The sequence below is a fragment of the Triticum aestivum genome, chromosome 2B (assembly GCF_018294505.1).
Source record: "Triticum aestivum cultivar Chinese Spring chromosome 2B, IWGSC CS RefSeq v2.1, whole genome shotgun sequence".
In the NCBI taxonomy this organism is placed as follows: Eukaryota; Viridiplantae; Streptophyta; class Magnoliopsida; order Poales; family Poaceae; genus Triticum; species Triticum aestivum.
This window is the reverse complement of record NC_057798.1, coordinates 636096490-636109953: the sequence shown is the minus strand read 5'-3', so window position 1 is coordinate 636109953 and position 13464 is coordinate 636096490.

Below are 13464 nucleotides of genomic sequence, written 5' to 3'. Positions count from 1 at the left end.
ATCTCACACCTTGCAATACAGGCAAGAACCCTTTCTTGGACTGATCCATATTGATCTTGTTCAATATCTTATCAAGGTATATGCTTTATGAAAGACCTATGAGGCGTCTCGATCTATCCCTATAGATCTTGATGCCTAATATGTAAGCAGCTTCTCCAAGGTCCTTCATTGAAAAACACTTATTCAAGTAGGCCTTAATGCTGTCCAAAAGTTCTATATCATTTCCCATCAAAAGTATGTCATCTACATATAATATGAGAAATGCTACAGAGCTCCCACTCACTTTCGTGTAAACGCAGGCTTCTCCATAAGTCTGCATAAACCCAAACACTTTGATCATCTCATCAAAGCGAATGTTCCAACTCCGAGATGCTTGCACCAGCCCATAAATGGATCGCTGGAGCTTGCACACCTTGTTAGCATTCTTAGGATCGACAAAACCTTCCGGCTGCATCATATACAGTTCTTCCTTAAGATGTCCGTTAAGGAATGCCGTTTTGACGTCCATCTGCCATATCTCATAATCATAGTATGCGACAATTGCTAACATGATTCAGACGGACTTCAGCTTCGCTACGGGAGAGAATGTCTCATCGTAGTCAACCCCTTGAACTTGTCGATAACCCTTAGCAACAAGTCGAGCTTTATAGATGGTAACATTACCATCCACGTCCGTCTTCTTCTTAAAGATCCATTTATTTTCTATCGCTCGCCGATCATCGGGCAAGTCTGTCAAAGTCCATACTTCATTTTCATACATGGATCCTATCTCGGATTGCATGGCTTCAAGCCATTTGTTGGAATCTGGGCCCGCCATCGCTTCTTCATAGTTTGAAGGTTCACCGTTGTCTAGCAACATGATTTCCAGGACAGGGTTGCCATACCACTGGTGTGGAACGTGTCCTTGTGGACCTACGAAGTTCAGTAGCAACTTGATCTGAAGTACCTTGATCATCATCATTAATTTCCTCTCCAGTCGGTGTAGGCACCACAGGAACATTTTCCTGAGCTGCACTACTTTCCGGTTCAAGAGGTAGTACTTCATCGAGTTCTACTTTCCTCCCACTTACTCCTTTCGAGAGAAACTCTTTTTCTAGAAAGGATCTGTTCTTGGCAACAAAGATCTTGCCTTCGGATCTAAGGTGGAAGGTATACCCAATGGTTTCCTTAGGGTATCCTATGAAGACGCATTTTTCCGACTTGGGTTCGAGCTTTTCAGGTTGAAGTTTCTTGACATAAGCATCGCATCCCCAAACTTTTAGAAACGACAGCTTAGATTTCTTCCCAAACCATAATTCATACGGTGTCGTCTCAACGGATTTAGACGGAGCCCTATTTAAAGTGAATGTAGCTGTCTCTAGAGCGTATCCCCAAAATGATAGCGGTAAATCGGTGAGAGACATCATAGATCGCACCATATCCAATAGGGTGCGGTTACGACGTTCGGACACACCATTACGCTGAGGTGTTCCAGGCGGTGTGAGTTGTGAAATGATTCCACATTTCCTTAAGTGCGTACCAAATTTGTGACTTAAATATTCTCCTCCATGATCTGATCGTAAGAACTTTATCTTTCGGTCACGTTTATTCTCTACCTCATTCTGAAATTCCTTGAACTTTTCAAAGGTCTCAGACTTGTGTTTCATCAAGTAGACATACCCATATCTACTCAAGTCATCAGTGAGAGTGAGAACATAACGATATCCTCCGCGAGCCTCAACGCTCATTGGACCGCACACATCGGTATGTATGATTTCCAATAAGTTGGTTGCTCGCTCCATTGTTCTGGAGAACGGAGTCTTGGTCATTTTGCCCATGAGGCATGGTTCGCATGTGTCAAATGATTCATAATTGAGAGACTCTAAAAGTCCATCATCATGGAGCTTCTTCATGCGCTTGACACCAATGTGACCAAGGCGGCAGTGCCACAAGTATGTGGGACTACCGTTATCAACTTTACATCTTTTGGAATTCACACTATGAATATGTGTAACATTACGTTCGAGATTCATTAAGAATAAACCATTGACCATCGGGGCATGACCATAAAACATATCTCTCATATAAATAGAATAACCATTATTCTCGGATTTAAATGAGTAGCCATCTCGTATTAAACGAGATCCAGATACAATGTTCATGCTCAAACTTGGCACTAAATAACAATTATTAAGGTTTAAAACTAATCCCGTAGGTAAATGTAGAGGTAGCATGCCGACGGCGATCACATCGACCTTGGAACCATTCCCGGCGCGCATCGTCACCTCGTCCTTCGCCGGTCTCCGCTTATTCCGCAGCTCCTGCTTTGAGTTACAAATATGAGCAACGGCACCGGTATAAAATACCCAGGAGCTACTACGAGCACTGGTAAGGTACACATCAATTACATGTATATCACATATACCTTTAGTGTTGGCGGCCTTCTTGTCCGCTAAGTATTTGGGGCAGTTCCGCTTCCAGTGACCCTTCCCTTTGCAATAAAAGCACTCAGTTTCAGGCTTGGGTCCATTCTTTGACTTCTTCCCGGCAACTGGCTTACCGGGCGGGCAACATCCTTGCCGTCCTTCTTAAAGTTCTTCTTACCCTTGCCTTTCTTGAACTTGGTGGTTTTATTGACCATCAACACTTGATGTTCCTTTCTGATTTCTACCTCTGCTGACTTCAGCATTGAAAATACTTCAGGAATAGTTTTCACCGTCCCCTGCATGTTGTAGTTCATCACAAAGCTCTTGTAGCTCGGTGGGAGCGACTGAAGGATTCTGTCAATGACCGCCTCGTCCGGGAGGTTAACGTCCAGCTGGGACAGGCGGTTGTGCAACCCAGACATTTTGAGTATGTGCTCACTGACATAACTATTTTCCTCCATCTTACAACTATAGAACTTGTCGGAGACTTCATATCTCTCGACCCGGGCGTGAGCTTGGAAAACCATTTTCAGCTCCTCGAACATCTCATATGCTCCGTGTTGCTCAAAACGCTTTTGGATCCCCAGTTCTAAGCTGTAAAGCATGCCGCACTGAACGAGGGAGTAATCATCAGCACGTGTCTGCCAAACGTTCAAATCGTCTTGCAGTGCTGGGAGAGCAGGTGGGTCACCTAATGGTGCTTCAAGGACATATGCTTTCTTGGCAGCTATGAGGATGATCCTCAGGTTCCGAACCCAGTCCGTATAGTTGCTGCCATCATCTTTCAGCTTGGTTTTCTCTAGGAACGCGTTGAAGTTCATGTTGACATGAGCGTTGGCCATTTGATCTACAAGACATTTTCACAAAGATTTTAGACTAAGTTCATGATAATTAAGTTCATCTAATCAAATTATTTAATGAACTCCCACTCATATTAGACATCCCTCTAGGCATCTAAGTGTTACATGATCTGAGTCGACTAGGCCGTGTCCGATCATCACGTGAGACGGACTAGTCATCATCGGTGAACATCTCCATGTTGATCGTATCTTTCATACGACTCATGTTCGACCTTTCGGTCTCTTGTGTTCCGAGGCCATGTCTGTACATTCTAGGCTCGTCAAGTTAACCTAAGTGTTTTGCATGTGTAAATCTGTCTTACACCCGTTGTATGTGAACGTTAGAATCTATCACACCCGATCATCACGTGGTGCTTCGAAACAACGAACTGTCGCAACGACGCACAGTTAGGGGGGACACTTTCTTGAAATTATTATGAGGGATCATCTTATTTACTACCGTCGTTCTAAGTAAACAAGATGCAAAAACATGATAAACATCACATGCAATCAAATAGTAGTGACATGATATGGCCAATATCATATAGCTCCTTTGATCTCCATCTTCGGGGCTCCATGATCATCTTCGTCACCGGCATGACACCATGATCTCCATCATCATGTCTCCATGAAGTTGCTCGCCAACTATTACTTCTACTACTATAGCTAACGGTTTAGCAATAAAGTAAAGTAATTACATGGCGTTAAATCATTGACACGCGGGTCATACAATAATTAAGACAACTCCTATGGCTCCTGCCGGTTGTCATACTCATCGACATGCAAGTCGTGATTCCTATTACAAGAACATGATCTCATACATCACAATATATCATCCATCATTCATCACAACTTTTGGCCATATCACATCACAAAGCAATTGCTGCAAAAACAAGTTAGACGTCCTCTAATTGTTGTTGCATCTTTTACGTGGCTGCAATAGGGTTCTAGCAAGAACGTTTTCTTACCTACGAAAAAGCCACAACGTGATTTGTCAACTTCTATTTACCCTTCATAAGGACCCTTTTCATCGAATCCGCTCCAACTAAAGTGGGAGAGACAGACACCCGCTAGCCACCTTATGCAACTAGTGCATGTCAGTCGGCGGAACCTGTCTCACGTAAGCGTACGTGGTAAGGTCGGTCCGGGCCGCTTCATCCCATAATACCGCTGAAGCAAAATAAGACTATTAGTGCAAAGAAAGTTGACAACATCTACGCCCACAACAGATTTGTGTTCTACTCTTGCAAAGAGAACTACGCATAGACCTAGCTCATGATGCCACTGTTGGGGAACGTTGCATAAAATAAAAAAATTCCTACGTTCACCAAGATCAATCTATGAGTTCATCTAGCAACAACAGAGGGGAGTGCATCTATATACCCTTGTAGATCGCGAGCGGAAGCGTTCAAGAGAACGAGGTTGAGGGAGTCGTACTCGTCATGATCCAAATCACCGGAGATCCTAGCGCCGAACGGACAGCACCTCCGTGTTTAACACACGTACGTTCAGCGTGACGTCTCCTCCTTCTTGATCCAGCAAGGGGGAAGGAGAGGTTGATGAAGATCCAGCAGCACGACGGCGTGGTGGAGGATGCAGCAGGGATCCCGGCAGGGCTTCGCCAAGCGTCTGTGGAAGGGAGAGGTGTAGCAAGGGGGAAGGGAGGCGCCAAGTGCATGGGTATGGCTGCCCTCCCTCCCTCCTCTTTATATAGGGACCCCAGGGGGGTGCCGGCCCTAGGAGATCCCATCTCCAAGGGGGGGCGGCGGCCAAGGGGGTTGGCTTGCCCCCCAAGGCAAGTGGAGGCGCCCCCCACCCTAGGGTTTCCAACCCTAGGCGCAGGGTGTCACATCCCTAGTTCCGGCAATGCTTAGCGCTAGCGTCTTGTGTTGCATCATGTCTAAGTTTTAATTAAACTTGAAATGGGGACTGTTAAACCCTAGTAGCAAATGAAATACAACTAGGGTCAAATTAAATCTTTTCCATCTACCCAAAATGGCCTTTAGAAAAGTTCATCAATTTTGGAATGGGTAAAAACTTCTTCCAAAAATGATGCACACATTTCTAGGACATTTCTGGATTTTGGAGTTAATTCATACGTATTTGAATTTGGACAATTAAATGCTATATAATAATTTTAAATGTCCAAATAATCCCAAACTGAAATGTGCCATGTTGTATATACTCTATACAGTGGGCATGAGCAGTTTGGTGGTTTTTGAAGATGCCTAAGCATTTTTAGAAATGCCACAAACTTGCAGAAATAATAGAAAACACAAACAAAATAGAAAACAGTGGAAAGGAGACTTACCTGGCCTCACCTGTCGCAGCGCAGGTGGCCAGCCCACCTGGCCGGCCCAGCCCAGCGCCGCTGCCAGTCATCGCCTACCTCTGCCAGTAGGCAGAGGAGGGACACCGCGACGCCGCCGAGCTCGCCACGCCACCACCCTGCCTGGCCGCCCCTCCCCCTCGACGCCCGTACGCTTTGGACGTCGCCACGCACTCCCCCTCGACCCCCTGTACCTCTCCCCTCTCTCCCTGGATCTCTCCCTCGTCCTCCCCCGCTATGGCCGGCGCGCTCGTCGCCACCGTTCGCTGCCATGCGGCCACAGCCACCCCCCTTGCCCCTTTGCCGTCCCCAAGAGCTCCGCCCCGACCTCTTCTTCGTCTCCGCCGAGCTAAACGACGCCGGAGCGCCCCGCAGCGCCGCCATCGCCATTGTCTTCGCCCTCTGCACCGACAGTCGTCATCGTCGATTCGCAGCAACCCGACCGCCCCCAACCTCGCCGACAACGCCATCGGACGCGCTGTGAACACCCTCGTCGTCTCCCCCTTCTCCCCTGGTCGCGCCCGCCCTCTAGGCCGTAGCCCTGCCGTGGCCGAGCTTCCCCTACCGCCGGCCATGTCACCGCCATCCCTGCACCCGCTTGAGCTCGATTAGGAGCGCGTCACCGCGCTCAGGAAGCCACCAGGAGCATAACGCACACGCTAACTTGCCCTCCCGTGCACCACAGTGCCAACCCCGCACTCACCCGACCTCCGGCGCTGCCGCGAGCTCACTTCCGGCGAGCTCTGACCACCCCGCAACCTCCCACCTGCTCCGTTCGATGCGCGCGAGTGAGGGCCTCCTCCCTGTGCCCTTCTCTGGCCCAGCCGCCGCCTGTAGCGCAGCCCGGCGAACATCCGCCGCGTTTCGGGTCGCCGCCGGCCGAACTCCGGTGGCCGGTGACGTGGCACGTCATTAGCCACTGATGACCCCACCAATTAACCTCCAGTGAAACTGACAGCCGGGCCCCACATCCTAACTAACTGGCTAACTAAACTAGGTTAAGTTTAATCTAATTACCCTGGACCCACACGTCAACATTGAATGTGCTGACGTGTCCATTGGTCGGACCCACCTGTCATTCACACTGTACAGCACTTGGTCAATGACCAGTGGACCCCACACGTCAGGTTTGACCTGGACGGTGCCTGTTGACCTACTGAGGTCAGCATGATGCAATGCTGACGCAGTAATAGGTTTTTCTGGATTTATTTTTACTCAGGAAATTCCAGAAAATAGCTAAAACTTCTTAAATTCATAGAAAATTATCTGTAACTCCAAATAAGATAAATTATATATGAAAAATGATCAGAAAAATCCAATCTATCCATCTGTACCATTTTCATGCATGTTAGAACAACTTATAGCTGCTGTTTAGGACAAATCATATAAAGGGCATTTAAACCATCATATATGGAGTTTGAATTTGAATCTTTGATTCAAATAAACTTCATTTAACTTGCTGCTAGTTGCATTAACTTAAACCACAGCATATTGCCATGTCATGATCATGCATCATATTGCTGCATTGCATTGATTGTGTTCTTCCTTGTTTGCCGGTATTTGTCCCCTCTCAGTAGACGTGGTTCCGACGATGAGTTCAATGACACCGATGAAGAGTTATATTATCTTCAGAAGTGCCAGGCAAGCAAAACCCCCCTGTTCATTCCGATACAATCCCACTCTCTCGCTCCGGCTCTCTTTTATTGCATTAGGACAACAATGATTCATCTATTACTTGCTGCGGTAGCTGAACCCCTTTATCCTCTGCATGACCTGTCATTGCCACAGTAAATAGATGAAACCCACTAGCATGAGTAGGAGTTGTTTGAGCCCTGATGTGCCTACTCATTCATGCTTGTTTGTCATGCCTGCTATTGCTTAGAGTTGTGTCAGGTCTGATTCATCGGGGATGAATTGGAATGTGGTGAACATGTCCTACTGTTGAGAGCTAAGTGTGTGAACACGATTTGGTAAAGGTAGCGGTGAGAGGCCATGTAGGAGTACATGGTGGGTTGTCTCATTGCAGCCGTCCTCAGGAACTGAGTTCTGTGTTTGTGATCCATGAACAGTTACTACCACACATTGGGTTCCGGTAACTCGGCCCCTCTCGGCTTATTAATCAAATTGATCTCTGTCCAGGAGTTGCAACTAGTTTCTGGTGTTTGTAGGTAGTGTTAGTAGTCTACCAAGTGGCACCCGGTACAGGTGGGCTTGGGGCAGACTAGGCACAGTGGCACGGTGTACCAAGCGTAGATCCACCCGTCGAGGTGGGCTTGGGAACCCTGCACACATCGTTTGGGGCCGTGAGCGACACCCCGGCCGGATCTCCTTGCGGATGGAACCCGAATAGGCGATAAACCTGGACGAGAGACTTGTGTGGTTAGTCAGGTCGTGGCCGACACCCTCGTTGGGCTTCCGCTTGAAGGTTGCCAAGTACATGTCGTGTAAACGGCGGTAAGTGGTGAGAGCGTGTGTGAAGAAGTACACCCCTGCAGGGTTAACATTATCTATTCGAATAGCCGTGTCCACGATAAAGGACTTCTTGGTTGCCTGTACAGTTCATAAACAAGTGAAAGTGGATACTCTAAAATACGCAAGATAAGCGTGAGTGCTATGGATGGCGTTCTCGTAGGGAGACGGGAGGGGATCCATAGTGGTGTATTGACATGGTGAATATGTGGACTCGTGTGCGCCACCTCAAAAGAGTTACTTGCAGTCGTAGTTTAGGATAGCCACCGAATCAAAGCTGGCTTGCTGCATGTTAAACCCCGCCACCCCCTTTGTTGATAATGATGCATATGTAGTTAGATCTGATATAAGTCTTGCTGGGTACATTTGTACTCACGTTGCTTAATTTATGTTTTTGCAGAGAGACTTCAGTCTCGCTAGTAGTTCCGCGTGGACTTCGACGTTTAGCTTGTTACCTCAGCTACGATCTTGTGCCCTCGGCAGGATCTGGTAGATAGTCAGGCTTCTCAGCCTTTTCATTTGTAGATGTATGTACCCAGACATGCTAAGCTTCTGTTTGTGCTTTGACTTGTATGCTCTGAATGTTGGGTCATGAGACCCATGTTTGTAATATCTCACTCCTCGGAGCCTATTGAATAAATACTTGAGTTGTAGAGTCATGTTGTGATGCCATGTTGTATTTGCACATATCGAGCATATTGTGTGTATGTTATTGAAATGCTTGGTATGTGTGGGATCTGACTATCTAGTTGTTTGTCCTTAGTAGCCTCTCTTACCGGGAAATGTCTCCTAGTGTTTCCACTGAGCCATGGTAGCTTGCTGCTGCTCCGGAACACTTAGGCTGGCCGGCATGTGTCCTTCTTCGTTCCTGTGTCTGTCCCCTTGGGGAAATGTCACGCGATGAATTCTGGAGTCCTGTTAGCCTGCTACAGCCCGGTTGACCGGAGTCCTGCTAGCGCAGTTGCTACAGCCCAGATTCACTCGCTGATGACCGACACGTTTGTTGCTGGGTCATGTATGCCTGTCCCTGTAAGTTAGTGCCACTTTGGGTTCACGACTAGCCATGTCAGCCCGGGTTCTTTGTCATATGGATGCTAGCGGCACTATCATATACGTGAGCCAAAAGGCGCAAACGGTCCCGGGCCAGGTAAGGTGGCACCCGTGGGAATACCATGTGTGAGGCCGCAAAGTGATATGATGTGTTACATGCTAGATCGGTGTGACTTAGGATCGGGGTCCTGACAGCTTTGGTATCAGAGCTTGACTGCCTGTAGGATTACCAAGCCAAACTGGTCGAAGTTGAGTCTAGAAATTCTTTAGTTATATAAGGGAATTGATTGTGGGATGGAACGTAAGGCTCTTTTTACTCCTTATACCTTATGCCTTCTGATCCGAGTCATCCTATCTTTCCTACGGGGTTAAGGAACTAGGCTATCTCTTCTTTCTATTAGGATCACGTGTTACTATTCTGTAGACTTGTAAGATTGTTGGATTTAAGCCTCAGTTCAGTTTCTACCTCTGTATGTTAACTGTTGATCTCGAAACCCGTATGATGATGATCGAGTGGTTATGCCACCATTTTTGTAGCATGTCTCAAATCATTTGGAGCATTTACAGCCGTTATGTTGTCCGAGTCATCCTAGGTTTCTAAATAATCTGATGCATTTGCAAATCCCTTCTTTTCGTTCTGATGTCTTTTTAGGCCAGGTTAGCCACACGAAGTTGCTGAGTTAAGGTAGTCTGTTGCCTCGACATATATGTTGGAGCTAGTATTATGACCCTAGGTGTCTAGAGTATCACCTAGTAACTTAGCCATGTTTTGTGTTCCCAGTGTGATGATTCTGGCCATCATTCTCGAAAGCATCCCGTGATGCCATTTAGTTAGTAGGCATTCTACTTCTAGGTTTTGAACCCGAGATTCACCCTACTTCATGTTGTTAGTATTTGCTAGTTCCTTCAGGATATTAGTAACCTTTGCAATAGTCCTCGAGGTTCGTGCTATTTCCTTCTTCCAAACACTATGAACCGCTTATGGCAGAAGTTCTTAGAACCGAAGGATCACCACCAGAGTGCTCTTGACGGGTTCTCCATTCTATATTGTGACTCTGCCAGTTCAACCTCTCTGCATGGATTATCCTGAAGAAACTTGTTAAACTTGGTTCGACATATTAATCGATGCATCCACAACTCAGAAAATCATATGTTTCTTTGAGTTGTCCCCCTTTAGTTGTATTCCGATCCTTGTCTATCAATTGACAGTTAGGAGTGATTATGCATTCGTTTATCGATGCCTATTACTCTTGTGGTCCCTCAAGCCATTCTATTCCAGAGTGACTAGGAGAAACAAACTCTAGTACCTCATCCATATCCAGGATTGGGTCAAAGCAGTTGTGTTCTGCAGATCAAAATGCTAATCTAGCTCTTGTTCTGTTCTACCTTGGAGTATTACCATCTTTATATCAAGAATATCATGGGAATTGCACACCAATCTTTGAACTCTTGATACAGTGATACTTCTCGGCCTCATTATTCATTCCTCGGTCCCCGTGTTATCGCAACCGGAATGCCGACATGTGAACTATGATGTGTGAAATCAATACTCCTAGCAACCTTGTTGCTTGGTAGTTAAAGGACAATAATTTCATTCTTAGCGTGTTGGTTCTTGAATCATCATTCTAAGATAGATCGTGCTACCTAGTCCTTATTTCCGGTGCACCTTTCGATCAATGAGTTGGGGCTATGCCAATCCCTTGCTTATTTGATCATCTCATCTTTCCCTGAAAAGCAAGATTGATCTCGAGCTTAGTAACATATCGGTGGTTCGTGATTTTCCAAATATCTTCTCGGAAGTGTTACCAGGTTGTCACCTGACAGCTATTTTGAGTTCATGATCAAGTTGGTTTCTTGTAAACCACCCCCCTTCTCCAAGGATCCGTTTTGGATACCCTAAGCTAGTTGGACAAGCTAAACAACAACTTGGAGAGTTGGAAGATAAAAGCTTGTCCGACTCAGTTCATTCCAAAGGGATATCCTTATGTGTGTGTGTGTTGAAGAAAGATGATATTCTCATCGATTGGTCCTCGTGATCAGTTGTTGGATCTGTTGTCTTGTCAAAACTTTGATTTGAGTGTGGGCTATCCTCAAATCAAATCAGAACCAACGATATTCGTAATGCTGTCTTACTCGTGGTTGATTCCTCGAGCATACACCATTACATCCTTTGGTCTGACCAATACTATCACATTGTTCACATAACGGTGGAAGTCCAGTGATATGGAAATTCCGATGAGTTGTTGTTGAGCCCATCAGCAACATTTTTTCTCCTCCATGATTTGTGTTGAACATCCAGCTAGTGTTGGAAACTTGTGTAAGCATTTCTTCGTGTTTCGTTCATGAAGCATATGTTTGGATGAAAGAAGTGACTTCCTCGAATTCATGTGCTTTAGGTGTAAGTTGCCGCCATGAATTTGAGAAAGGTTTGTTTTGTTTCCTCTGGAATCGTCCCAAGTTAGTCATGCACGTGCGAAGTGCCCTATGGTTTGATAGGTTGGCCGCCTCCACTCCATATGTGTTCCTAGCACACCAAGCCACTGATTGGTTTGTTCGAGGAAAAGGAGTTGTGTGAATACTAGTTCATGCACAAGATTCCAATATCCTCGAAGATGGTTCCCCACCTGAACTTGGTAGTGTTTTATCATAAGACTACCATGTGGTCATGCTTGTCTGAGACAGCGTGTTCACATGTGTTTAGCAGAACCAGCTCATGTTTTGGAGCTTGCTATCTTAGTTCATTCCTCGAGAATCCCGCAACGCCATCTCGTCGAATCATGTTGCAAACTTTCTTTCAGACATGTTGAGTCTGAAGTATCCTATCACCAACCGGATCTGTATCTCAGGCAGATATGATGGTTGGAACCTTTCCGACATTTGCATTTTGTTCCCAGCTTGCACCGCCTTGTGCCAATCTCCCTTGATTGCCCTTCTCAGCAATTGTTGCTCGGGATCATCTTCAGAGGTGGTCCTACCATGGGTCCCATCCATTTCCGATGATAAGCAAATCATCCATTGCGTTGTCTTCAACAAGGTAGTCCACATCATCCATCCTAGTCCGGGTATGCCATTCCTTCGAACTCTTTCAACGATCAATTGTAAATTACCTTAAGCTGGTACAAAGAGTGTCAATGATTTATGGATCAAAAGTAATTCTTTTTGCCACTTAAGGGAGCAGTTCTTCAAGTCACCTTTTCCAAAGTGCCCCATTACGGGATCGTGGCAATTATTTCCTCGCCATCTTGACACCATCCACCATCTTTCTAAGCGTGGAATTGTTGCCCACCAAATCAAACCCCGTCGTTGTTCCTCCATCCCTCTCGATGTGTTTTGTGTCTCAACTCGAGATGTTTCAACATCTCATTCCACGAGTTGATCCTGAGTGCTCGACCTTCGAGGAGATCGATTCCTGTAGAGCTTTTTTCTGTCGTCGTCGTGTTGGATGAAGTTCTCAAAGCAAGACGTCGAGATCAAGATGATGCAATGAATCAACATCTTCGAGAAGGACAGTTGGATCATGACTATCATGTTAGCTTGTGTCCCCTTTCTCTTCTTACCTCACGTCTTGAATCTCGGAACGAGATTCTTGTTTAGTGGGGGTGAGCTGTCACATCCCTAGTTCCGGCAATGCTTAGCGCTAGCGTCTTGTGTTGCATCATGTCTAAGTTTTAATTAAACTTGAAATGGGGACTGTTAAACCCTAGTAGCAGATGAAATACAACTAGGGTCAAATTAAATCTTTTCCATCTACCCAAAATGGCCTTTAGAAAAGTTCATCAATTTTGGAATGGGTAAAAACTTCTTCCAAAAATGATGCACACATTTCTAGGACATTTCTGGATTTTGGAGTTAATTCATACGTATTTGAATTTGGACAATTAAATGCTATATAATAATTTTAAATGTCCAAATAATCCCAAACTGAAATGTTCCATGTTGTATATACTCTATACAGTGGGCATGAGCAGTTTGGTGGTTTTTGAAGATGCCTAAGCATTTTTAGAAATGCCACAAACTTGCAGAAATAATAGAAAACACAAACAAAATAGAAAACAGTGGAAAGAAGACTTACCTGGCCTCACCTGTCGCAGCGCAGCTGGCCAGCCCACCTGGCCGGCCCAGCCCAGCGCCGCTGCCAGTCATCGCCTACCTCTGCCAGTAGGCAGAGGAGGGACACCGCGACGCCGCCGAGCTCACCACGCAACCACCCTGCCTGCCCGTCCCTCCCCCTCGACGCCCGTACGCTCTGGACGTCGCCACGCACTCCCCCTCGACCCCCTGTACCTCTCCCCTCTCTCCCTAGATCTCTCCCTCGTCCTCCCCCGCTATGGCCGATGCGCTCGTCGCCGCCGTTCGCTGCCACGCGGCCACA